Source organism: Lissotriton helveticus, chromosome 9, assembly GCF_964261635.1.
Source record: "Lissotriton helveticus chromosome 9, aLisHel1.1, whole genome shotgun sequence".
Classification (NCBI taxonomy): Eukaryota; Metazoa; Chordata; class Amphibia; order Caudata; family Salamandridae; genus Lissotriton; species Lissotriton helveticus.
In genome coordinates this window covers 404,210,692-404,236,106 of record NC_136070.1, presented here as the reverse complement: position 1 = coordinate 404,236,106, position 25,415 = coordinate 404,210,692, and the positions used below count along the sequence as shown (strand labels likewise).

The 25,415-nt window shown below is 45.3% G+C and overlaps 2 protein-coding genes across 2 annotated transcripts in view; one reads left to right on the top strand and one right to left on the bottom strand.

Annotated features, from left to right (window-relative positions):
* The window catches only part of WDR25 (WD repeat domain 25), an 816,010-nt gene extending 794,305 nt beyond the window's left edge, over positions 1 to 21,705 (bottom strand). The window contains exon 1 of the mRNA XM_078660186.1: positions 21,509 to 21,705. The gene's annotated coding sequence lies outside the window, so the exon portion shown is untranslated. The remainder of the gene's footprint in view (positions 1 to 21,508) is intronic.
* A 387-nt stretch (positions 21,706 to 22,092) lies between these two features.
* WARS1 (tryptophanyl-tRNA synthetase 1) overlaps positions 22,093 to 25,415 on the top strand; it is a 136,498-nt gene continuing 133,175 nt past the window's right edge. The window contains exon 1 of the mRNA XM_078660185.1: positions 22,093 to 22,395. The gene's annotated coding sequence lies outside the window, so the exon portion shown is untranslated. The remainder of the gene's footprint in view (positions 22,396 to 25,415) is intronic.

Here is a 25,415-nt window from a genome sequence, read left to right as displayed (position 1 = left end):
AATAGATTATGTGTTAGTCCAACTGTCTTCATGGCATCATATAGTTGATTTTAGAGTGCTACCAAGAACTGATAGTGATCATAACGCCCTGGAACTGGACTATGTGAATGCTGGAAAGGAGGGGAGGGACCATGCACTTGGGGCGTTAAACCCCAACCCAAGCTTACGCCTTGAGAACAATAGAAAGAGAATCAGATGGGAAAAACTGGCTACCAATAGGGAAAAACTATCATCACTCTATATAAGAGTAATTCCAATACTAAAACAAGCATTTGCAATGCAATAGGGCTCGCATTATTTACGTTTGAGCTATTGGCTTTGCTAATAATAATGCAACACCAATAGCTCAAACTTGAATAATCCGAGACCTATTGCATTGCAAATGCATTGACATAGCCAATAGGGCTCGCTTTTGGGACCTTCTAAGTATTTAGTTATGCAGCACAATATCCTTAGTGCAACAACATCAACTGTTGCATGGCTAAACACTTATAAGTTCCCGAAGGCGAGCCCTATTGGCTATGCCAATGCTTGTTAATCAATATAACAGACTAACATGCCCACCACTAAGATTAATTTCATATTTCCCTAGACTATTTCACCACTAATCCTTTTTTTGTTAGTCAGGTGTCTAGATCCATAGTTGTCAACGCGCCCCACATCTTGAGACTGACATCCAGAAAGTCACAGTATTGCGAGCAGCTGCACCAAGCCGCCTGGGGCTTGTACGGCCACACTACAAGTACCAGCATGCCCTATGCTGTTGACAGAAAGCAAGGATTGGTTGAAGGACACACTCATAACAAAGAACACGTTGACAATTCTGCAGCGAGCTGGAAAGCATCGTGAAGCATACAACTTATTGACCAAACTAGAGTGTAACAATGACGACTATAATGCTTCTAGGCACCTCTGTAAATAAAATTGAAAATTAGTAATACGAGTTCCATACGATTATCTGAAGAGTATTCGCTGGCTATCAACCGCCTCCTTTTTCAGGGGTCACTTCTCTTAAAGAACAGCAACAATTGAGTAAAAGGTTAACGTAGTGCTGCTACATTTACAGAAAAATACCGCAACATCACTGTCTCCTATCACAACTAGTCACTCAACCACTCGGACGTGTTCTTCATTTCTCCAACCAATTAGCTGGTGATAGGCGTTCTGGCCTCGCCCCTTACGATTCTTTTATACTGTGAAGGCAGTCGGAGGAGTGATTTCCAGGTTTCCTTCGGGACGGATTTTGTGCTTTTGCCTCAGAAAGGTGAGTTTTACAACGACTTGCGAATGACAAACGGCTGAATGTGTCGACGTCGGCTACTTTTTCAGGCGTTGAGCTGTGATGTAATCTAGTTCATTTGAAAGTTTAGCTAGAGAGTTGGTTATTCCGGTTATGCTGCCCGATCAGTTTGCATTTTTATGCCCGTAGTTACCGTATTTTATTTGGTGGTGGATCTCTTCAAATTACACGCACAGTAACATTAAATAAACGTAATGGCTTTGATTTATTTCCACGTCCCTGTGGGTTCAGTTGACTTTTTCTTTCGCCTTGCGTTATGATGAGCAAAAAGCAAATTATTTAATCCACCCTAGAATGTACGTTTGCTCGTCATAATTCAAATACAAAAAAATGCACGTACGTTTGTCCTTTAAGTTTAACTTGAAATGGGCTTCTGGTGTTAAGAACTAGAACACGAAGGGATTGGAAACTAGTAGTCTACAAGTTTCTCAGTTCCATGCCTAAGTAGTTTATCCAGCCTAGGCTCATTTATTTATTTGATGCCATTTTATATAGAGCGAACTTTACCCAAAGGTGCCAGAGAGCTTGACAATAGAAACAAGTAGGTTACATGATTTACTCGTGATGTAATTTACATATACGATCACGATTATAAAAATGAAAGGTGGCATAATATGAGTAGTACAAGTACAGAATACATATTTACAACGAGCCCAGCAGCCTCGCCGGAAGTCAGGCAAAGTCGCCTGTGACGGGGGCGGGGCTGCGGGGCTGCATCCGGACCGGAAGAGAAGGCGGAGTGAAAGCGTCTTGCGACGCCAGAAGGAGAGCGGAGTCCCTCAGAAATCACCAGGTAAGTTGAAAAGGGCTGGGGGGGGGGGACTCGGTTCCCTCGTTGTGTGTGTGTGTGTGTGTGTGTGTGTGTGTGTGTGCGTGCGCATGCGTGCGCGTGTGTGTGTATGCATGTGTGCGACGGCGGGGGAGAGGGAGGGTGCACTCGTGAGTGTATGTGAGCTGGGGGGAATGTGTCTCTGTATGTGCGTGCGTGCGTGTGTGGGCGCTTGTGTGTGTGTGTGTGTGTGTGTGTATGCGCATGCGTGTGTGCTTCTCAGGAGACCGCGCCTGGCCACAGCGCTCGTTCGCGTGCGCGTGTCACTTTGAAATCGCCTCAAAGGCGATGCGCGCGGCCAGGATTGTCTCCTGGGAAGCACACACGCCGACAAAAGAGCTTCGGCGGAGACGCGCTTCCGCGCGTTCAGCCGAGCCCTAAAAAGTTAGATGTCTTAATTGGGAATTATCCACTCGGGAAACACACTTAACAATGACCTCCCTACACGAGGAACTAACTAGGAACTTGGCTACAGTTCTCGCTTCCAAGACCCATAATAGAGGAGCTGGCTATCACCGTCCCACATGGTATAATGCAAGTTGTCGTAAGTCAAAGGGGGACCTTCTCTCGGCTATTAGAGAGGGTAAAAGTAGGACAGAGATACAGTCCAGAAGACGGGCATATAAGATAATGGTCAAGAATGCCAAGATGGAATGGGACCAGAACAAATGGGAGGAACTTTCAACCTCCCTAGCTTCAAAGGACTCCCGGAAATTCTGGCGGATAGTAAATAGGGGGTGTGAAGATCTAGCTCCAGCAATAGAACCAAACATTGCCCCAAGCGCCTGGCAAGAACATTTCCAGTCACTCTATACGGAGGAAAATGGGGTCAGATGCTATTCACCTCCTCCAGTCCAAATTCAACCAAGAGGGGAACTTTTCACAGAAAAGGAGGTTAGAGCAGTGATCACAGGCCTACAATCGGGCAAAGCCCCAGGTTTGGATGGTCTGCCTGGCGACCTGTTCAAACAGGAGCCGGAAATATGGACCCCCTATCTACTGGTACTATTTAATGCTGTTCTGAGGGGCATGGATGTGCCTTCCACTTGGTTGGGAGCGGAGGTGGTCCCTATATTTAAAAAGGGTTCCCCTCTCCTCCCAGCCAATTACAGGCCCATCAGCCTCATAGATGTCTCCCAGAAACTCTTTGGGAGGCTTATATTAGATCGGCTCCAGAGTTGGCTTGAGGAGCATGCTATTCTGAGCCCATATCAGGCAGGTTTTAGAACAGGGATATCAACAACTGACCAAATATTTCGTCTCAACCTCATCTACTGGAAGACCGCATTAGTCGAGAGGAGCAGCTTGTACACTGTGTTTGTGGACTTAAAAGCTGCCTTCGACTTGGTCCCCAGACCAAAATTATGGAGAGTCCTGGCAGAGATGGGTGTTCCGGCAGAAATTTTATCCATCTTAATTAAACTCCACCAGAATAACTTTGCCCGTGTCAGGTGTGGAAGGAATGGGGACCTTACAGATAGATTCCCTGTTGACAGAGGGGTTAGACAGGGTTGTGTGCTTGCACCGACCCTGTTCTGCCTCTTTGTCAACGGGGTGATTGCTCACCTGGCAACGATTCCAGACATTGACGCCCCCAAGTTGGATGGCAGCAGGGTGCCCGCCATTATGTTTGCGGATGACACCCTGCTGCTATCTAAATCCCCTACGGGAATTCAAAGGGTATTGGATGGATTTCTCGATTTCTGTACAGAAAGGGGACTTGAGATTAATGCACAAAAAACAAAATACATTGTCCTAAATCCCATTCAATCAACACGACCAAACCCCCTGCTCGGCTCGGTTCGCCTGGAGAGGGTCAACACCTTTGAGTACTTGGGGGTTACCATAAACGACAAAATGACCTGGGACACACACATAACCAAATCTAATTTGAAATTGGTGCAGTTAGTGGGAGGCATATCAAGGATGGTCAAGAATTCCACATACCGTCCACTGAGTCCAATCATTCAAATTTATAAAGCACAGGCCCGGGGGGCAGTTACATATGGGGGCGAACTCTGGGGTCATACCACCGCCCAGAAACTGATGCTTACTGAAAACAAATTCATCAGGCAGTTGGCAGCACTCCCTGCAAGTACACCCCTGCTCCCCCTGAGACTGGATTTGAACATCAGGCCAATCGATGATGAATTGGGACTCAAGCCATTAACATTTTGGCGAAGACTATGGAGTAGCATTGATCTTGTCAAATATAGGACTGAGCTCCAGGAGTTTTTAAACACACCAAAAGCTAACTCCATTCCCTGGTTATCCTATATAAAAAGATCATTCATGACACTTCGCCTACCAGAGTTATGGAATGACCCGGTAAACGCATGTATCAGGATTACACGACAAGAACTTTCAAAGGTTTACTACAACTCAAAACTGACTGTTGCCGTGAATAGCACGCGGGTGGGCTCTCTGACCAATCTATTCACTCAAAACAAAGACTTTTACTTCTTCGAGTGCGTTTTGGACGGAATGAACCCACCGCTTGCGAGGAAACTTTTTATGCAGTGGAGGTATGGAACCCTACCACTAAGGTCATTCACGAGCTCATGGTCCTCGCCTCCGACTACCGAGCGATGCCCGGGGTGTGACCACCATCGAGAAAATGACTTACATGTGGTATTCTTTTGTCAATCCTATCGAAAAATTAGGAAATATTGGCTTATTCCTCTCTTGAAGAATATGGGTTTCAGAAAATTTTTACCTGCATATAGAATCTTGAAGACTGATTCCTCCCCAAAAACTGTTTTTGCAATGGCAAAATTCCTAACGGCAATGTGGCACACACGTTCTCGCATTATTAAGCTGAATGCGGACTTTTAATCATGTATTACCAAATCTTATATAACAAATTATAACTTGATTTAGTCATCTAAGACCAACTTTTAATTCTCATTGTGTATTGTAAATATTTTGTTGTTATAATGAGTGTTCATCTTTTATGATCTAATTGGTCGAAATAAAGATTTAAAAAAAAAAAAAATATATATATATATATATATATATATATATATATATATATATATTATATATATATATATATACACACACATACATATATGCTTTTAACAGGTGCTCCAAAAGCAAGGACACAATCGAACAGCAGATGACTTTCAAGAAGTCATTATTTCCTGGAAACCAGATATCTGCATTCCGATGATTATTACAGCCTGGTGCGTTTCGATGCTCCTGCTCCTTATTCATATGCTCAGCTTGACGGTTAACATTGCTGCTTGCACACCTATAAATAATTAATCACCCTCCAATGGGCCACTCAGGTGAGCAGTCACCTGTAGCATGTTGGAACTTGTAGTGTATATACTTACCCTCATGGGTGCTGTGTCACCTCGAGCTGTTGCATTTCAAAGTATACAACCCTCCAATGGGCCCCAGGATGTGAATCAGTTTTCAATCTGTAGGGACTGCTGTTCTACTTTGAAGACTCGGAGGGATTCCAAGCCCCGTGGCCCCACATACAATCAGTAGGGTGGTGCAGTCTGGTGAAAAGTGTATTTAACATGTGCTCCAAAAGCAAGGATGCTCTCAAACAGCAGATGACTTTCAAGAAGTCTTTATTTCCTGGAAACCTGATATCTGCATTCCGATGGTTATTACAGCCTGGCGCGTTTCGGAGCTCCTGCTCCTTATTCATAGGCTCAGCTCAAAAGTTCACATCGCTGCTTCCACACATATAAATTATTAATCGCCCTCCAATGGGCCACTCAGGTGAGTAGTCTCCCATTCACATTGCTGCTGATAAAAACATGTATCACGGCAGCTCGGCCGTGGAGGACTAGGGAAACCAGATAAACAACACTCGAAACTGTAATTCGAGTTGCGCAAGGCCCCCAAGTCTCGTGAAATGGGCGCTTCAAACCTCAAAGTAGCATCTGATGACACGGAGACCTTGGCCGAGGCAGTCCTGAAACACATATTGCGAACAATGCAGCATAGCTTCTCAAAAATCAATAGTAAAATTGATGCTCTCACCTTTCGTATAGACAGAATGGCAGAATGACTGGACAAACATAATGAGAGACTTGATACGGTGGAGTAGCGAGTATCAAATTCTAAGGATATACTGCAGACGGAATCCACGGAACACAGCACAATGGATAAACTACTGAAATCACTGCAGTCTAAAACCGAAGACTTAGAAGCAAGGTTGAGAAGGAATAACATCAGAATTATTGGTATAGCTGAATCGACCAGCACCAATAACATGGAGCCCTATGTGGAGCGGGTGCTGACGGACTTGTTGGGCAGAGAAACCTTCTCTGATATATTTGTAGTCGCTGTCGACTCGCCCAGTGCCGGGGGCAGCCCCTAGGCCAGTTATCGCCAGATTATTAAAACTATAGGGACAGTGATGCAGCGCTGAGGAAGGCTAGAGAGCTGGGAACCCTGCGCCTTGAAGGAACTGAGACATCCTTGTTACCGGACTTCGTCCTGCAGGTGCAGGAGGCGCGCCGCCTGTATGTCCTGGCAAAAAAAGGCTACGCAAACTGAATCTGGAGTATAGCATGCAATACCCTGCCAAACTGAGAATTAAACTGGAGGGTAAGGTGCACTACTTTTCAGACCCCAAGTCAGTGATGCAGTTTATTAAACGGAGGGAGCGAGCAGGAAAACAACAGGGCTCCCCTGGAGGCTCCCGTGGGTATGAGGAAGAAACGCAAGAGAATGAGGAACACTGATGCCTGATACAAGGAAAACAACAAGAATCCCAATTTAAAGACCCAATGCAGAGACTATTAGAGGAAATATGAGAGCTAAGTTATCTAATTGTAGACATGAACGATATACCCTTACCTCCTGCGCTCCAGTGGGGGGCACACAGTTGCAAGGATCCCACTGAAGAATCCAGTGTCGACCACTGGTAAGACCGCTCTGATGACAGCTAATGTGTGAAGTGGGCCTGGGGGCCTTGATTGAGTGCTCATATTGCACTGGACACGCAGTATAGGGAACGACCAGCCTAGAACTCTTCACAAAATGGGCAGTAATACTGCGAACACTATAATAAGGAACGCACAGAATATGAAACAGGCTACCGGAATGGCCCATGCAACATATGAGGGGCTGGAAGCCGGGGAGTGAGCAACATCTGCCTCCAGGTGTGCCCCACCGATTGCAATGGTTTAGCTAACGTTTTTTCACTGGGGCTTGTTTAAGGGTTGGAGGGAGGGACACATGAATGTTATGAGTGTTGGGGGTATACATAGCGTGGGAGGGACAATCAGGGTAGGATTTCTTGCTATATTTTGTATGGAAGGTAATACATCTGAACACTGAACCAGGCGCCACAACAGTACAGCACAACACGTGAACCCATGGCAGACGTTACCTCAGAGGTGACTAGCGAGAGGGCATGTAAGGAGCTGAGGCTATTAGCTTGGAATGTTAGGGGCCTTAATGATAACAGAAAGGTCAGAAAAGTGGTGGCATATCTCAAGAGGCACAAAATAGATATTGCAGTCCTACAGGAAACTCACCTTAAACCAAATGACAGGGCACTGATGCATCGCAGGATGCAGGGCCAGTGCTATGCCACCGGCGACACATCCCATGCCAGAGGGGTGCTTATTTGGGCAGCCGCATCGCTGGGGTGCAGTTAACGGGGCTACACAAAGATCCAGGAGATCGATACACAATAGCGAAGTGCCGAATTTGCGCAGCATTCCTAGTTTGCTCCTGTTTAGGAAAGGCCTGAAGACCTGGCTTTTTAATCTTTAGGCTGTTCTTTTACTTTCACTCTTTTTTTCTCCGTTTGCTGACTGTTATGTTTTTTAACTGCTGAGTCGCACTCTGAAAGCGCCGGGACACTCTTGTTGAGTAGCCGTGCGCTATATAAATAAAACCTTAACATAACATAACATAACACAAGGATGACCTGGTCTTCTTAATGATAGGCATATATGGGCCAAAATATGATGATCTCCAATTTTATCACTCTGTGGAAGCCAAATTGCACCAATGGGCAGACCTCCCGCAGATATAGGGGGGTGAATTTAACTGCATTTTAAACCCAGTCATAGACCGCTCTAAAGTTCTCACCAGGCGTCCCTAAGTGGCAGCATGCGCTATTCTTAATCTGATGCAATGAGCCTGGTGGACATATGGAGGCAGAGGTCCCCCGCTACGGCGGGATATACTCATTATTCCTCAGTATACGACACGCACACCTGCATAGAATACAGGCTGATTTCTAATGGATTCAAATCACAATTCTTAGACTGTTCTCACGTCCCCAGGGCCTACTCTGACCACGCTCCAGTACAATTGACATTAAAGTACCGAATACGTCGAGTTACGGCCTTTACATGGAGGTTTCCGCCTTACACTTTGCTGGACACTGTCTTCAAGGCATTATTGACACAAGCAAAAGCAAGACTATTTTACACAAAATATGGAATCGGACAACACATTTGCAACGGTATGGGAGGCCTTTAAGGCCTATATCCGAGGGATTACAGTCGCCAAGCTTGCGAGGGCTGCTTCGCTCGATAAGGGGAAGGTTAGCGACTTTACAGAAAGAAATAGCCAAGATGGAGGGGGCGCTGCAGGAGGCAGAGAGGCCTCTTCGCATGGCTGACATAAAACAGAAGTTAGCGGAGTTCCAGGAGCTAGCAAATGACAAAAAGGGAAATATGCCACTGCGCTCTCCTACGGACAGCCAGATAGGCTGGGTGCAACATTGGCCGGTATACTCAGACCTCAGAGAACGTCAGATATGATCACGGACAAAATAGACAACGGAGGTCAGCCCCTACATGCCCCAGAAGATTTAGTACAACAGTTCAGCAACTATTACAAAACATTATACAGTCGCAAATCCTGACTGACAATGACGCACTAACCTGACTCACATAAAAATGCCCTGGCTGGCGCCAGAGCATAGATAGCATCTGATGGCACCCTTGCAACTAGATGAAATCAGGACAGCATTGCATAGCATGTCAGCAGGCAAATCACCGAGATCTGATTGGTTGACAGTGTCATTCTATAAGGAGTTTCAGGAGCTATTACTACCGCACCTCAAAACACTATTTGAGGAGATGGCAGAAGCAGGGAGAATGCCCCTACACTAAGAGAAGCTGTAATAGTTACAATACTAAAGCCGGGTAAGCAGCCCAAATTATGCTCCTCATACAGGCCACTATCTCTACTTAATGTAGACATCAAAATGTATGCAAACATTCTAGCCTACAAATTGTCTCCACTGATGCAGGGGATAGTCCGACCGGAACAGGTGGGCTCTGTCCCAGGGCGAACTCCGACTCACAACTTGAGGACGTTTTTCGGAGTAATACCAATCTGATATAGTTGTAATGTACTGTAATGAACATGATAATCAATGACTGTAATGCCTGGTCAAGATGTATGCTACTGTTACCAATTCAATAAAAATTAAAAAAATACCAAAAAAATAAAAATGCTCCCTCTGGCAGGGAGCAAACTTGTATTCTGTTTCCCTGCCTACACTGATGCGGGCACAGAAACAGAACACATATTGCTGCCGCCCAGCGGGAGCAAGCATAAGTAGATGCTCCCACCGGGCGGCAGCAATGCCGGCTCCCGCACCATGTGGTAGCCAGCTTGGGCTGCGTGGGCCCTGTAGCTACCCCAAGTGGACACCAATGTTTTGTTGGTGGGTGGTACCAGGGCACCCACGTATGAATAATGGTGGCCCAGAGGGATGGGGTCCCTGGGGCCAAAATTGGCTTGGGGGGGGGGGGGGGGTAAGGTAATGTTACAGTTAGGTGAACATGTCATTAACAAAATGTACGTTTTGAACTCAAACAAACACAAAAATTCACCAGTTATACTTAGCTGAGCTAACTATAACTTGCGCTCACCCCATGCACTGCTTATGACTCCACATATTACATCACTCATGACATGTTCTATGACATCAATGTTAACATCTCAAATGACATAATTCAAGCTTCTTTAATACACATTGCTCTATAAACAGATATGCCATTAGAGCTATGAAAGTGCAAAATAGCTCAAAATAATATGAAGCATCATTACTGCTATTATACATACAACCACCATAGATGACGCAAGCTTGTGTTATGTGCAACATAGACCCTATACCATAAAATTCATGGGTAGCCAAGTTCATGCGATCAACCAAAGATAAAAGGGTAACCTGTACTGCACACAGTGTTCAATCTGTATACAACTGTTCAGGGAAAACCAAGTTTTTTTAAAAAATGTATTCGTTTTCAAACAACATAACGCCAATACAAGTAGCCTCCTCTTACAAAGAAATATTTAAAAAATTAACAAAGCAAAGGAACGAAAAACCAAAACAAATACAATTCAAGCACATCAGTTATGTACACAGGTAGAGAGGAAGTAGCACAAACCAATTAAGCAATAGCGTATTCATCACAACTGCATTGTCATTGCTCCGAGCACAAAATAGTAAACAATCAGTTTGACACTGTCTTGGGGTTATACGTGCATGAGTTCCCCGCCTCCACAATAGTGGGGTGTACACTGGAATCATCTTCCCCTGTTCCACCGTGAACCCCCGATTTTTGGCCCACTAAATCATGCTGGAAAAGTCCCAATTGGGATTTGGGCCTGCTCTGTGAGGGGAGTAGTTCACTTTACATATCTGCCTGGGTATTACAGTATACCATATCCTTAAGCCACTCATCTATAGTAGGGGCCGGGCCGTGGGCCCAGGGAATTGCCACTCTTCTTTTGGCCAGCAATAGACCCATAGCAACTAGCCATCGCTCTTCCTTGCCTACTCCCTTGTTATAGGCCAATAATGCCAGGAATGGGTCAAGCGTGAGTGAAAGGCCAGTGATCTCATTAAGTGTCTGAAAGATCTTTTCCCAAAACTGCGATATTCTAGAGCAGTTCCAAGCTATATGTATGAAAGTGGCTACTGTATCCGTGCAATGATAACAGACAGCAGAATCCTTAGACCAGATCTGTGCAGCCTAGCTGAAGTGTAGTATACCCTATTGATATATTCAAAATGAATAAGGCGGTGCTTGCCATTCAGAGAGATTTGTTTAGTGACCTTGCAGCAGTATCGCCAGGTGTCGACATCTATTACTCTGGCTAAATATTTTTGCCAATCCAGTCGTGGCTTAGAATGCAGTGGCCTACTATTTTCTTGCGTAATATTATATATTGTAGATGTCAGCTTAGAGGAGGATGGGGCACATATAGTGTAGGTTGGGGCTGACATCTCATCTGGTTCTAGCGTGCCATCACCTAGCAAACTTTGCATTGCGTATTTAACTCTAAAAAACTGGTATTGCTCTAGTGCCGAATACACTTGTCCCTCCCCGGAGACATCTTCCCACTTATGCAATTCGCCATCCTGGAATATGTCATCTACTACCTCAATACCCACTGTGTTTAAAGCTTTGGATACTTCCTTCTCTGTCCCCGTCGGGAGCCAGGTGCACCATTCTATTGGGAGTCTGGGTGAGTACATAATGGCCCCTTCTTGCCTGTTCAGTAAGTTTTGCCATGCGTGGACAGTAGAATTGAGGGAGTCTAATATGCTGTGTTTCCGAGAGGGCATGCTAAATTTAACTTGTGGTAATGTGTTCCGGTCTGCAGCCATTTTCTCTATGTGTAAATGTGGGAGGTGCTGCGGGTCATGTAGCCATGCATGAGCATGTGAGCTCTGTGCAACCCTGTAGTATAATTCTAAATCAGGTGCTTAGAGTCCCTCCAAGGAATACGGAAGTGTAAGTGTTTCCCACTTGACCCGGGGTTGCTTACCAGCCCAGGCTAGCTTAATCATGAGGGACCTTAGTTAGGTGAATATGTGCGCTGGGAGGAGCACGGGTATGTTCTGAAAGAGAAATAGAAACCGCTGGGAGTACCACCATCTTTATTAGGGAGACTCTCCCCAACAATGAGAGTGGCAGTCTGACCCATTTGGTGACATCTTCCTCCAGCTTCCCCACAGCTTTACTATTGTTGTCTGTCAAGACTACCGCAGATTCAGAGCGGATTTAGATCCCGAAGTAACGGACCGACTCCGTGGTCCATTGTAGAGGAAATTCCAGTTGAACGGGGGCATTCGCAGGGGTTAGGGGAAATATTAAAGTTTTGGTCCAGTTAATCTCTAAACCAGACAACTGTCCGAACTTGATCAGCTAATTGTGTCAGCATACGCAGACGATGTGCTACTGTAGCACATCGTCTGCGTATGCCGACACAATTAGTTGATAACTGGGGAAGCGGACGCCTCTATGTCACTGGTATTCCCATAATGCACAGAGTAGGGGCTCCACCACCAGAGCATACAGTAAAGGGGACAGAGGGCAACCCTGGCGAGTGCCTCTGGAGATGGGAATTGGGGCCATGACTATTCCCCAGCCTAATCCTCGCCATTGGGGCCGCATATAATACCTTGACTAACTGTAGAAAGATCTCGCCAACTCCGATCCGCCGTAATACCGCCTCCATGAATGGCCATTCCACCGAATCGAATGCTTTCTCCGCGTCTAAAACACTGCAACCGCTTTGGTAACTGGGTTGATGTTTTGGATCGCACCAAAGACTGTTGAAAGGTTGAGGGTTAAGTGCGGCCCGGAACAAATCCAGCCTGCTCCTCTCCAACCAGCATCGGGGCTAGGGGAGCTATACAGTTGGCAAGAATTTTAGCGAAAAGTTTTGTGTCCACATTTAGGAGGGACAGAGGCCTGTATGATGAACAGTCTGCGGGGAATTTTCCTGGCTTTAGTATAGTGACAACTATTGCCTCTCTCATCGACTGGGGCATCTTTTTCTGCACTACCATCTCCTCAAATAAGGTAACTAGATGGGGCATGATCAAGTCTAGGTAAGCTTTGTAGAAGGCCACAGTGAGGCTGTCAGAATCCGGCGCTGAACCCGATCGCATAAACGATAGCGCAACTCTTATTTCTCTAGGTTCCAGGGGAGCCATGAGATGCTCTCTATGCTCATCTGCAAGCCATGCCATCTTGATGTGTGCTAAGTAATCTTCAATGGCAGCATCATCTTGTGTTATCTTAGTCCTGTATAGTTCTGCATAGTACCTACTGAACCTGTCCGCAATCCCCTTCGAGTCGCGGATCAGCACGACCGGCTCGTTTAGAATTTCCACCACAGTGTTATTGTCCCTCTTAGGGTGCTGAAGGTTCACCAGGGTAGCCCCCCGCCTCTCGCCCTCACCATACACTCTTGCAGTAGAGTATTTACCTAGGTGCTTGATTTCACTATCTGCGGTGTCGTGATACTCCTTGAGAGTTCCTTTAATCACATCTGTTATGTTATGTTATGTTATGTTATGTTATGTTATTTATTTTTCTATAGCGCACAGCTGCCCCAGCAAAGGGGCGTCCTGGCGCTTTGACAGGCACTATAACATAACACACAGTAAAAGAAAGGGATGACTATTCTAGGGCGGGAAACAGGAAGGTTTTAATCGCCTGCCTAAAGGCGAGTAAGTCATTAAGAGCTCGAGTGCACACCGGGAGCGAGTTCCATAACCCTGCTGCGAGCACCCGAAAAGAACGGCCACCCATTCTACTCAGTTTAAAACGAGGGCAAACTGCCAGATGGAGAGCCTCTGATCTCAATGATCTCAGAGGGATGTAAGGAATAAGTAGATTGGCAAGTGCCGGCGGCGAAGAAAATTTCAGAATTTTAAAGGCCAAGCACAGCGCTTTAAACTTGATCCGCTGCCTGACCGGAAGCCAGTGTAGGGCCGAGATGGTACCAGACACAGAGCAGTGTCTGGGGAGGCCCACAATGGCCCGTGCCTCAGCATTTTGCACCCTTTGGAGCCTAGAGGCCTCCGCCTGATTCATCCCTAACATCAGCGCACTCCCATAGTCCAGCCGAGATAAAATCGATGCCTGAACCACGAGCTGTCTGGTGGGGGGATCGAAGTACTTTAAGACCGGCCTTATGCCCCGCAGGATACCATAACACGTGGCAGCCACCTTCTTAGTATGGTCCGTAAAAGTGAGCGCGGGTCCAGCCAAATGCCTAGATTTTTCACTCCAGCAGCTGGAATCGGGATAACGCCCAGCTCTGGTGGCCACCACTGGTTTCCCCATAGCTCAGCGTGCTTCCCCAAGACCAACACCTCAGTTTTGGTGGCATTCAACTGTAGGCAGTTGGTGCGAAGCCAGCTTGCTACTGCCACAATCTGGGGGCCTCCACCTCAGGGTCTCCACTGAGTGTCACCACCAGCTGCGTGTCGTCAGCATATGAGGTCATCGTCAGACCCCACTGTTTGACGACTGCAGCCAACGGTTTCACATAAAGATTGAACATTGTGGGGCTCAACGAGGAGCCCTGTGGGACTCCCAGCTCCAAGGGATGGATGATGGATTGGCCTGGTGGTATTGCCACTTTAAAGGTTCGATCAGACAAAAATGATCGAAACCACTGGAGAGCGATGTCAGTGACTCCAGCTTCCTCTAGTCGTTGGATCAGTATATGGTGGGACACAGTATCGAAAGCAGCGCTTAGGTCTAATAACAAAAGCGCTGCTGTCCGTCCGGAATCAAGTACCTGGCGAAGATGTTCAGTGATATAAAGTAATGCTGTCTCGGTACTGTGTCCTGGCCGGAAGCCATTCTGGCTGGGATCCAGTATCTGATTGCGAGCCAGGTGCTCAGACAGAACTGAGTTAACGTGGGCTTCCGTTACTTTAGCTATCCAAGGCAGTAGGGATATAGGTCGATAATTTTCTGGCAACCGAGGGTCAGAGTTGGCCTTTTTTAAAATTGGAGTGACTACTGCCTGTTTCCAAGCAGTGGGTACCGTTCCATTGGACAATGACATATTGATAAGATTCAATATGGGAGCCCGACACAGCGGGGAAAGAGTGCTGATAAGAGCTGGCTTCAGCGGATCCAGAGGAGAACCTGATTTCACCCTGAGGCTAAGTTTGTCAAAGACCTCAGTGGACAAGTCTGGTAAAGTAGCCATGGTCTCATACCCCAAAGAATCGGGGTCAATTACCTCTGGATTCAGCCGGCATTGATCGAATCCTCGGTAAATTTTCTGCACTTTCTCCAGGAAAAAAATGGCCAGATTCTCACAATGGGAGTCTGTGCAAATCACCTCCGAGGTGGCTCTTTTTTTCATAAGGTCCTTCAGGACCTTAAAGATCAGTTTAGATGGATTAGTACTGGCTGCAAATTCCTGAGCATAAAAAGCGGCCCGTGTTCTGCAGATGGCCCTGTGATAGAGCTTCAGGTCGGCAAAATACCGGATTTTCAGAGCAGGATCGTAAGATCTTCTCCACTCCCTCTCTGTTTTCCGGCAAGATTTTTTCCGCTCGGCAAGGGACTCATTATACCATGGGCTAGATGTTTTTGCCCGGCCTTTCGACCACCGCAAAGGTATAAGGGAGTCAAGAGCCTCAGAGATCCAAGTGCAGAACTGTTGGTAGCCTTGGTCCACGTTAGCAAAGGCGCTCAAAGGTTTCTGTTCAGTAAACTGTAAAACTCTTCAAGTTTGAGTTTATGCCAAAGTCTTTTTAGAGTAGGCCTGTCCACCGATTTGAAAGACTTATCGTGGACAGGGCAAAAGGCTTCCACTAGCGAATGATCCGTCCATCCCATCTGCATCGGGTCAGACATCTTCACACACTCAAGCGTGGAAAAAAAGGGGTCCAGAATATGGCCCCCTGAGTGGGTAGGAAGAGTAACAAGCTGGATGAGTTGAAGAGCTTCAAGATCCGCCAGCAGAGTGTTCACGGTTGTGGATGACCTATTATCGAAATGGATATTAAGGTCCCCCAAGATGTTAAAATTCGCACAACCGAGCGCTATAGGGCTCACCATATCGGCCAGCGCGGATTTGAAGACAGTATCATTGCCGGGAGGGCGGTAGATGAGCATACCGCTGAACGTAAAATGATGGCTAAAAGCAACTTTGAAGATAGCACTTTCACAGGCGGGCAGCCCCGACAGTTTCCATTCAGCAGGAAAGCAGGATTTAACTGCCATGGCGATACCACCTCCTCTTGTGGTCCTGTTGGACGTAAAGACCGTATAGTTCTGGGGAAAGGCAAGATTCAAAATGGCAGAGTCAGCATCCTGAAGCCAGGTTTCGGTCAATAAAAAAAGATCAGGGTCTTCTTTTTCAAGCAGATCATATATGGACTGGTGATGTTTGACCAGAGATCTCACGTTTAAGCACCAGATCCGGAGGTCCCGAGACGTAACGTGCTTACGTATGATAGGGATAGCGTCTTCCAGGGAGCGGATCTTAGTAGGGCTCGCAAGTGACCAACCCTTACAGGCACAGCTGTATGGGCCTACTAAAGGATCAACAGGCTTGAAAATACATACTCTATTCCTGTGCCCTATAGCCAGCAGCTCTGACCGTGTATATGACACCATAACACAGATGGACTGATGAGAGCCACAACGGAGAGGACCAGGACCTGCCCCGCCACGCGCCTCCTCGTCGCGGACGAGCGCAGACGGGCAGGACTCTGGCACGACTCCGGCTAAGCGACGGCGTCCCAACCTGCGCGGGAGAGGAAAGCTCTAAATAGGGCCACCAATCCCAGCGCGAGCGCGAGGACGCTCCAAGATGGCGCCCGATTTTCTACCCTTAGCCCAAAGCCCATCTAGCCCATCTAGTCTCTCCCTATCCCCAGTCTGCTGGTGTTCCCTCTCCAATTGCGCTATTTCTGTCTATAGTCTCGCAAGCCTGTTTCGGATAGAACGTAAGACCCCAGCGTGCCTCGAGATGGCCTCCCCTCTTAATTACACTTTGAAGGCTTCCCAAACCGTCAGGAATTAATCAACTGACCCTATATTACTCTCAAAATAGGACTCTATGGATGTGGCAATGTCTGCTACAGCTCCAGCATGGAAAAGGGAGGGAACCTCCATGTAAAAGGGGCAAAGCTATCTGTTGTCATTTCCAAGTCGAGCTGCACAGGGGAATGGTCTGAATCGGTTCTTAGGAAGGGGATACAGGACTCAATTTGCAGGAGAAGACTCCTAGATATCAGCCAATAATCAATTCTGGTATGTGTGTCATGAGGTGCGGAGTAGTGAGTGAACCCTGGGGGGTCACTGGTGCGCTGCTTCCATATGCCAATCAATCCCAATTGGTCCATGATGTCTTTTATTGCTGCTGCAACTGCTCGCCTGGGTTAACCCTTGGATTTGTCACAAGTTGGGTCTAAAATACAATTGAAGTCCCCCCCCCCATATTTGTGGTAAGTCGGCTGCTTTTAATAGGCAGGCCGCTAGAGAGTGATAAAATTGCTGGTCGTCATAATTTGGATCATATATGTTAACTAACATTGCACTGAACCCTTCTTTGCGGCATCGTGTGATAACAAATCTACCACTGCGGTCCACATCGGCGTCTAGTAATGTGAGGCCTGATTTAGGATTAACCCATGTAAGGAGATCCCTAGCATGTGAGGTAAAGCCTGCAGCGCAGAACTGCCCATGCAAGCGCCTCGCGGACAACATCGGATTTTGGGGGGCTAAGTGTGTTTCCTGGATCATTGCCACATCAACCTAATGCCCCTTGATGGAGGCCACTACTTTACATAGTTTTCTATGGTCATTAAGACCTTGAACGTTCCACGTCCAGAACCTCATCTTTTTACTCAGCTTTCTTGAGTTTTTAGCTGCGAATCGTTATTACCTGCATCAGAGTGTCTGCCACCTGTGTAGTGCTCTTCTCTGTCTGAGTCTTCTGTGTACACAATTCTAGTTGTAAGATCCTGACGTGCACCCAAACCGTCCCCCCTCCCACACTATGCCATCCCCAACCTAGCATAATCGAAGTGGACCCGTCCCTCCCTAGGGAAAACCAAGTTCCTCTAGATACTCAAGACCTGTCACATAACTAATGCCCTGCTACTGTCAATCTTTGCCTGTACCAAACCCTTCACAGTCACTGAACCTACATTGAGAAATGAAGGGGGTATGAGTAGAATAGTGGGGACTTTGAACACTATTTATCTATGGAAAGAATTTACTCTGTACCACACTGTTTGCAGACAGTGATACTCTCATGAGAAATACACCACAGAGTATTAAAATGCATCTACTAAGAATAGTGTACACTCTATGCAAAACGTGTCCAAAGAGAGACTATTCACTTAAAGTAACCAAGCTCTGAAAGTATTAAAATCCTACTACCTGCTGCCTTCATACTGTGGTGAAAAATTTACAGATAACACATCTTCTGAAGCAAAACAAGCACATATACATAGGTCGGTACCTAGTGCGCAGTCTTCTATGTGATAAAGAAATGTTCATGCTGAGACGATCCTGTCCAATAACTCAAGGCTGCTTAGAATACTTAGTATGTAGAATCTTTACCCTGTTGAAAAACGTTTCTGCAGAGCCAAAAACCTTGTGTGGAACATTCTGAACACAAGTCATCAACTGTCACCTGCACACAGAGTTACTCCTGAATATAAAGATTTATAAGGTGTTCAAGCACACATGTTCTGTAAACAGCTACACCTATTACCTGGACACAGGCCGTAGCAAATTAGGTAGAAGGGTAATATGGTAGTTACCCGTCACTATGTAAATTATAAAACAAACTAACATACTCATTGGATGATGTCATCAGTGATGTCATTAGTGATGTTATAATTTATGTCACAGAATATGTCATGAGTGATGCCATATGTGAAATCATAAGCAGTGCAAGGCGGGTACACAATTTATAGTTAGCTCTGCTAACCAGAACTGATGAATTTGTGTGGGTTTTTTGTTCAAATGATTAGTGTTGTAACTGACATATTCACATAACCATAACATCACTTTAAGCTTTGTTTTTTCTTAGTGAGTGTATACATACACAATAAAGTAGTGTCAATCAGGACTGGAAACTGTCTAAACAGAACTACATGAGATTAACTTCCAACAAAGCAGCAGGGCAAATAACGGTACAGCACATCCAAATTCGTCCCTGAATTCATATAGGTGCAAGCTGAGCCATATCTTCTGCTAATGATACTGCTGCCAAAGCAGAAATACAAACATAGAAAAATAAATCGGGGAGCACTCTGTTGGAGAGTTAGAACTATTTAGTCTTATGTTTTAAAAATATTGATGAAGCATCTCAGTGTTGAAGATCAATCCTTGATATTTCCATTCCAAAACGAGCCCATAAGCCAACGTGTTTCATTCAAGCGAACTTCTTCATAATGGCACCATTATGTACAATAGGTGTGGATACTGGTTAGAGTATCAATTACTGTCCACTTTACTAATGACTGTATGGACTTGGACGTATTGTGCCCAAAACTGTTGTAGCTTTCAGAAGGAACCAGAATTACTGGGATCTGGCTTTTTCAAAAACAAATTGCACTGAAGAAGTACTCTTGAACTAAACGGATTGGCTGTATGGGCTCTTTTTGGAATGCAAATAAAACGGATTTATCCACAACACTAAGACGCTTCATCTCTGTTTTTTTACTCATCGGACTAAATAGATGTACTTCTCCAACAGAGTGTTCTCTGAAATGTTCTTCTATGGACTTAACTTCCATTTAATTTAATGTCATAATATGTAGCTTTTTATGCCACATACTGCATTAACATTTTCAAATGAAAATACATGCACAGAAAAACCCTGCACTGCCTAAACAGTCAAGCCTGTGGTCTGATAATCCACTACGCAATGAACATCCACTAATTATACATCCCTTCCAATACCCACACATGCTTCTCCAACTTCCACTAATAGGAAACCAGTCTCATCCTCACCCATCTTAATGAGACTCCAACATATATCAAGAAAAGATAATTCCACCATAATTGGGGCTATCTGTTCGACTATGCATACAGTTTAAGCAAAAGCATTCCAAATGAAAATTTTCAACATTTTACATAGTCTTTTAAACAACACAACAGGCGTAGGTACCTAGTGTCCACTTGTTGTGTTGTGTCATTTTCTGCAACTTTTGACTGACTAGCATAGTGCAATCATAAACCTGCTCCCCCACTGAAAAGACTCCCAAGGAGATAGACAACTGTGATTAATGTGGTTCCAAAGGCGTAGCCTTTTATTCACTTGGTCACATAGCATTAGTGAGGAATGATAACATCAGTTAAGCATACATTAAGTTATTATTGTTATAAGGATACAGGACATAAGATCAGCAAAGCAGCTCAAACATTGTGCAAGCAATAAAACAGTTGTCTCTACCCATTACAAAGCAACACTCTAGAACGCACTTGTAAGTTCAGCCAAAGACATTATAGTTATGAGAATACAGGACGTAAGATCAGCGAAACAGCTCAAAGATTGTGAAAGTAATAAAACCGCCTTACAGTCCAACACTTCAGAATGCAAAAGTGCCAGAAGGTCCCTTTTCCATATCCATCACACACACCCTCAACCAAGAGCATCCAGGGGCATACCTTAGTGGAACTTCCCCTCCTTCACTGAGTGGGGTTGGCAATACCCTCAGTTCCACATACACCAGGGCACTGCATATCGCTCTATCCCTGTCTACCAGGCAAAACCCCCAAAATGTTCAACTCAAGGCATCTCAGGGTAAGGCACAAAGGTCCAGGACCACTAGCAAGTCAGCCTCCTCTCCTGCCTGTCCAGTGCCCTAACAAATCAACACCCCTCCGAGGTGTAAGTTCAGTAAATCAGTCTAAATTTTGGGTACCCCCTTTTTCTGCTACAAGAAATTCGGCCAATTCCTCCTTTCCCCAGGAGTGGGTGGGTGGTTTTTTGATGCAGCATGTTGGCTGGGTGCGCAGTGGAGAGAAAAGAGGCCGATCCTTCACATTGCGATGCCTTATATGCTGCTGCCCCAGCCCCAGATGCCGTCACGGCCGACCCTTCTTATGGCGAAAACGGTGAGGGCCTCTCCGCCTTGGCTCCTGCCCATGGAGCAACTAAGGGCGCCACACTGCTATTTGCAGGGGGCACCTGGTCCAGTTCATTGAGGATTGCATTTTTACGGATATGTTTATAATGGGGAAAATAAACGACCAGAACTGTAAGGGATTCTTAGCTAAGGGTGTCAAATTAGCCACTTAGCAGCTTTATAATATGCCATCTAGATGTTACTCCTGGAGGAAATGAGTTCAGCGAGTTAGGATTATGAGTGATTTTATAAATGTAAAATGTTTTGGGCATGTTTTAACCATACCACTTATGTCACATAATGTGATGTCACTTCACATGACGTCGTGGATTCCACAAACATCAAGTTACTTCACTGTTCGACGTTTCAGGAAAGCCTACGCGAAATAACAAGCTTCCCAAAATGAGCTACCACTCATTGACTAAAACAAACAAAGAGGTGTCAAACTGACTTCCTACCATCCCCGTAAATTGTATTATGCATTACCTACAACAAAGTGAGAGTTAAGCAGTACCTGCAGGTCAGTGGGAGTTGACGATTTTAAGAGTAGGCTATGGAAGCACATTTGTGAAACAACCAAATGCAAGACTTTACATTTATAGCTGCGAGGACTGTGCGTCGTGTCCAGTTGTGGATTGCAGAGAAAAATATTTACATTGGGAGCAGCAATGAGCACACAAAAGAACACATGCAGGAACACTGAAATGCATCAACAACAGTAGTCTTTACCACTCCGATGCCAGCCAATGAAAATGACAGCATCGGCTGCCGAAACAAAGAAAGGACTATTTTGATCACGCTTACCGGGACTTTAGCAATGGGTTGAAAGTTCGGACAGCAGCCATTTCGTAATGGATATATTTCTAACATTGACTTTTTTTTTTAAACTACAACACCTGCGATATTATGGCGCTTTCACTAAGTAATATGTTGAAATCAAGTCGTGTCTACATTGCGTATAAGAATAACTGAAGACTCATCAAGTTATTATTAAGCAGTGAGTATGTTCAGATACTTTAATAATCATTGGTTTACCGTTCCAAGATGGCCACTAGTTCTTTCATCTATCGCGTGCTTCTATTGCTACGAAGAGCTTGGAAACGGATTACTGGCAATGGTACACCTAAGCAAGGTGTTTTAATGTTAAGCTGAAGAGTTAAGCAGCCGTGAATGCTAGGCGACAAAGATGTCAGTAAGGCATCCGCGCTACATAAAAACGCATACATAAATAAAAATAAATAAATGGCCTGACACATGGGGCCGAGACAGCAATGAGGCGGAAGTAAGGAGGTGTTTCCGCACGGAACACATTAGCTGTGACACACTGCCGGCTCTGTTGCTGGAGTGCTGCTCTAAGCTGATGCAATGTGCTTGGAGTTCTGGGTCCGAGCTGTGCTGACGGTGAGTTAAAGCCTGCCATCCGCGTTGTTGCACTGCTTATGGTATCGCCAGGCAACGAAATTGACATAACCTATCTATACACATGACAACAGGCATTATAATCATTAATCAAACAACACCGATGGTAGCCACCTTACCCACAGATACTTTCCTTCCAACTTAATATTACAACGAGGGTGGTGACGGATTTTTCGTTAAGGTTATTTCTTTTGAAGTTAATAGAGATGAACCCGTATTGAGTGACGGAGCTTGGTTGGAAGGGGGTCTGTTGACCATTTGGTTGTCATCAGGCTGCTGTTGATCCCAGTGAGCGTAGGATAAGTTTAAATGTGTGTAATTTGTTACTGCTATTTTTGTATCGACCATCTCCAAATGATGACTCCTCTTAGCGTTTGTGCTTTGTCAGTGTGTGTACTTCCTCACTCTGTATTATATTTTTTAGAATGTGGGTAACCACACAACCTTTGGTGTGCGTGAGTTTTGCTTCAAAGCTCAAGTTTGGTATTGAGTTTAACTGTTCGATTAATTAAAATCTTTACAGTAATGGAAAAATAAAAATTGTTAAAACAATCACCCCCAATGTCTTTGTCCTTTTGAACAGCCTTTGGCCCTCTACTCATTTGTGCAAATTCCCAGAGTTGCATGTGGTTACGTGTTAAATAAACAAAGTGGAATTAAAATGTCATATTCAGATTTGAGGGGTTGCCTTTATGTCAGAGGAAGGGTTGACCTCCATGATACCTTGCAGGGACCGCCATGCTGCCTACAATGTGTTATTAACATGTGGCATGCCAGCAGCGAGAAATGGCAATTAGACGACCTGCTGGGAGTCCTAAGAAGAGGCTGTTTGAAAAGTCTAAGCGGGAGAGAACAAGTGCGATAGTCACCTAAATCAATGCAGAATGTGACAACAAGTGTGCTATTTTTTTAATCTTTCTAAGCTGGAAGAAGCTGGCAGATACAACAGCTCCCACCTGTGCTTTGAGAGAAAGATCTGCGCTGAGCGTGATCCCCAGGCTCTTGACCGACATAGATTTAGCAGGGGGGGGCCCAGGTCAAGTGGCCAAAAGTGTGGACCCCAGCTTAGTTCGCTTTTCCCGGGCAAGATCAGTTCCGTCTTACCCGGGTTCAGCTTAAGATGGTTGACATTCATCCATCTCTGTATGTGTGTCATAGTCTTTTGAAACTCTGCCACAGATTCTGGAGCATTTAAGGGAAAGACAAGCTGAAGGTTGTCTGCATAATTAAAAATGGTGACTTTATAATTCTTTAGGGTGTGTAATAATGGGCGGAGGTATAGATTAAACAATAACGGGGAAAGTGAGGATCCCTGAGGGACCCCACAGGTGGAGAGAGATCTAGAAGCTGTGAAAGTCCCTAATCACACTGATTGTTTGCGGCCTTCAATGAAGGAGGTTATCCAGCTCAGAGCAGGGCCCCTGAGGCCCGCCTGCTTGACACGGTTGATAAGAATGTCATAGTCAACTGTGTCAAACGCGGCCGACAAATCGAGGAGCACAAGGGCCTGATGGATATCCTTATCTGCATTGGACCTTAGAGTATCTTGTACTGCTAGTATCACGGCTTCAGTAGAGTGGTATGGACGGAAGCCTGCCTGGTTCGGTTCCAGATACTCAGTACTCTCAATAAAGTTTGACAGGCAACTAGAGACATACGCCTCTAAAAGTTTAGACAGATAGGGCAGGAGAGAAATAGGCCTGTAGTTGGTTGAATCCAGCGGGTCTGCTCCCGGTTTCTTTACTAGGGGAATAAGCAGAGCGTTCTTAAAGCTGCTGGGTACCTTACCCTGTGAGTGTGACTCATTTAGTATAGGAAGAATGCCTTGTGGAATAGCTAATCCTATCTCTTTAAAAATATATGGTGGACAGATATCATTAGGAGAACCTGATTTGACGCTGGAAAGGAGTTCCAAGAAGGACTTTGTATCAATGGGAGGGAGGGATTCTAGTGTAACAGGGTTAAAGTAACTGTCATCCATAGGAGCCTGATTTAAGGTTATGGGTATGCTCTGTTTTATGGTGACGATCTTGTGTTTAAAAAAATGATTTAGAGAGTCACATAGTTCTTGCGTGGGGATTACATGAGGGGCTGTTCTCTCATTCTTGCAGAGATCGTTAACTATGTTAAAAACATCTTTAGATTTGTTCTGAGAGTTTAAAATTTTTGCTGAGAAATAGTCTGTTTTATGCTTTAAAATAGTTTTTTGATAGTTTTTTTCGAGCAAAACAGTAGGCCTCTTTGTCTTGTGGTTGGTAGTTTGTTCGCCATTTCCTTTCTTTTTGCCGGACCTCAAGCTTTAGATGCTTTAGATCAGGAGTAAGACATTTGTGGGCATCACTATTACGTGAACGAGAGAAGTTCACTAGAGGCGCGTGAGTGTCAGCCGCCTGTTGGAGCCATTGCAGAAGCGCTATCTCAATACTGTCTAGGTCGGTACTTGTAGAGGGCAATGACGTGGCCAGTGTGTCTAGAAAGGCCGGTAAGTTTGTGGCTTTCCATTTCCTGATTTCCCCACCCGCCCGAGGTGACGATCTCATGTACCTGCTGATTGTGAATGTGAAATGAATGAGAAAGTGGTCAGACCAGATGCAGGGCATTATGGAAATAGCGGAAAGTGGAAGGTTATGGGACCATATTTGGTCCAGGCTGTGACCTTTCTCGTGGGTAGGGGAGTGTATATATTGGGTCAGATTTATGTCTGTGAACAGGTCTAGAAGTTCTGATGCCTGGGTATCAACATCTGTGATGTCAAACCAATAATTAAGATCCCCGATCAGGGCGATTTTAGGGTAGTTTTTTACCAGCGAGGCTAGTTGTTCTGTAAGTAATGTAGGGAACGTAGGCATGGAGTATGGGGGTCGATAAAGCAAAACTAATACAAGGGCCCCACTGTCAGTGTGGGTTTTGATGACAATATTCTCAGTATCTGTTAAAACCAAGGAGGGGAGTGCAATGAAATTGTGATTTTTATGGATAATAGCGGCAACCCCCCCACCCGA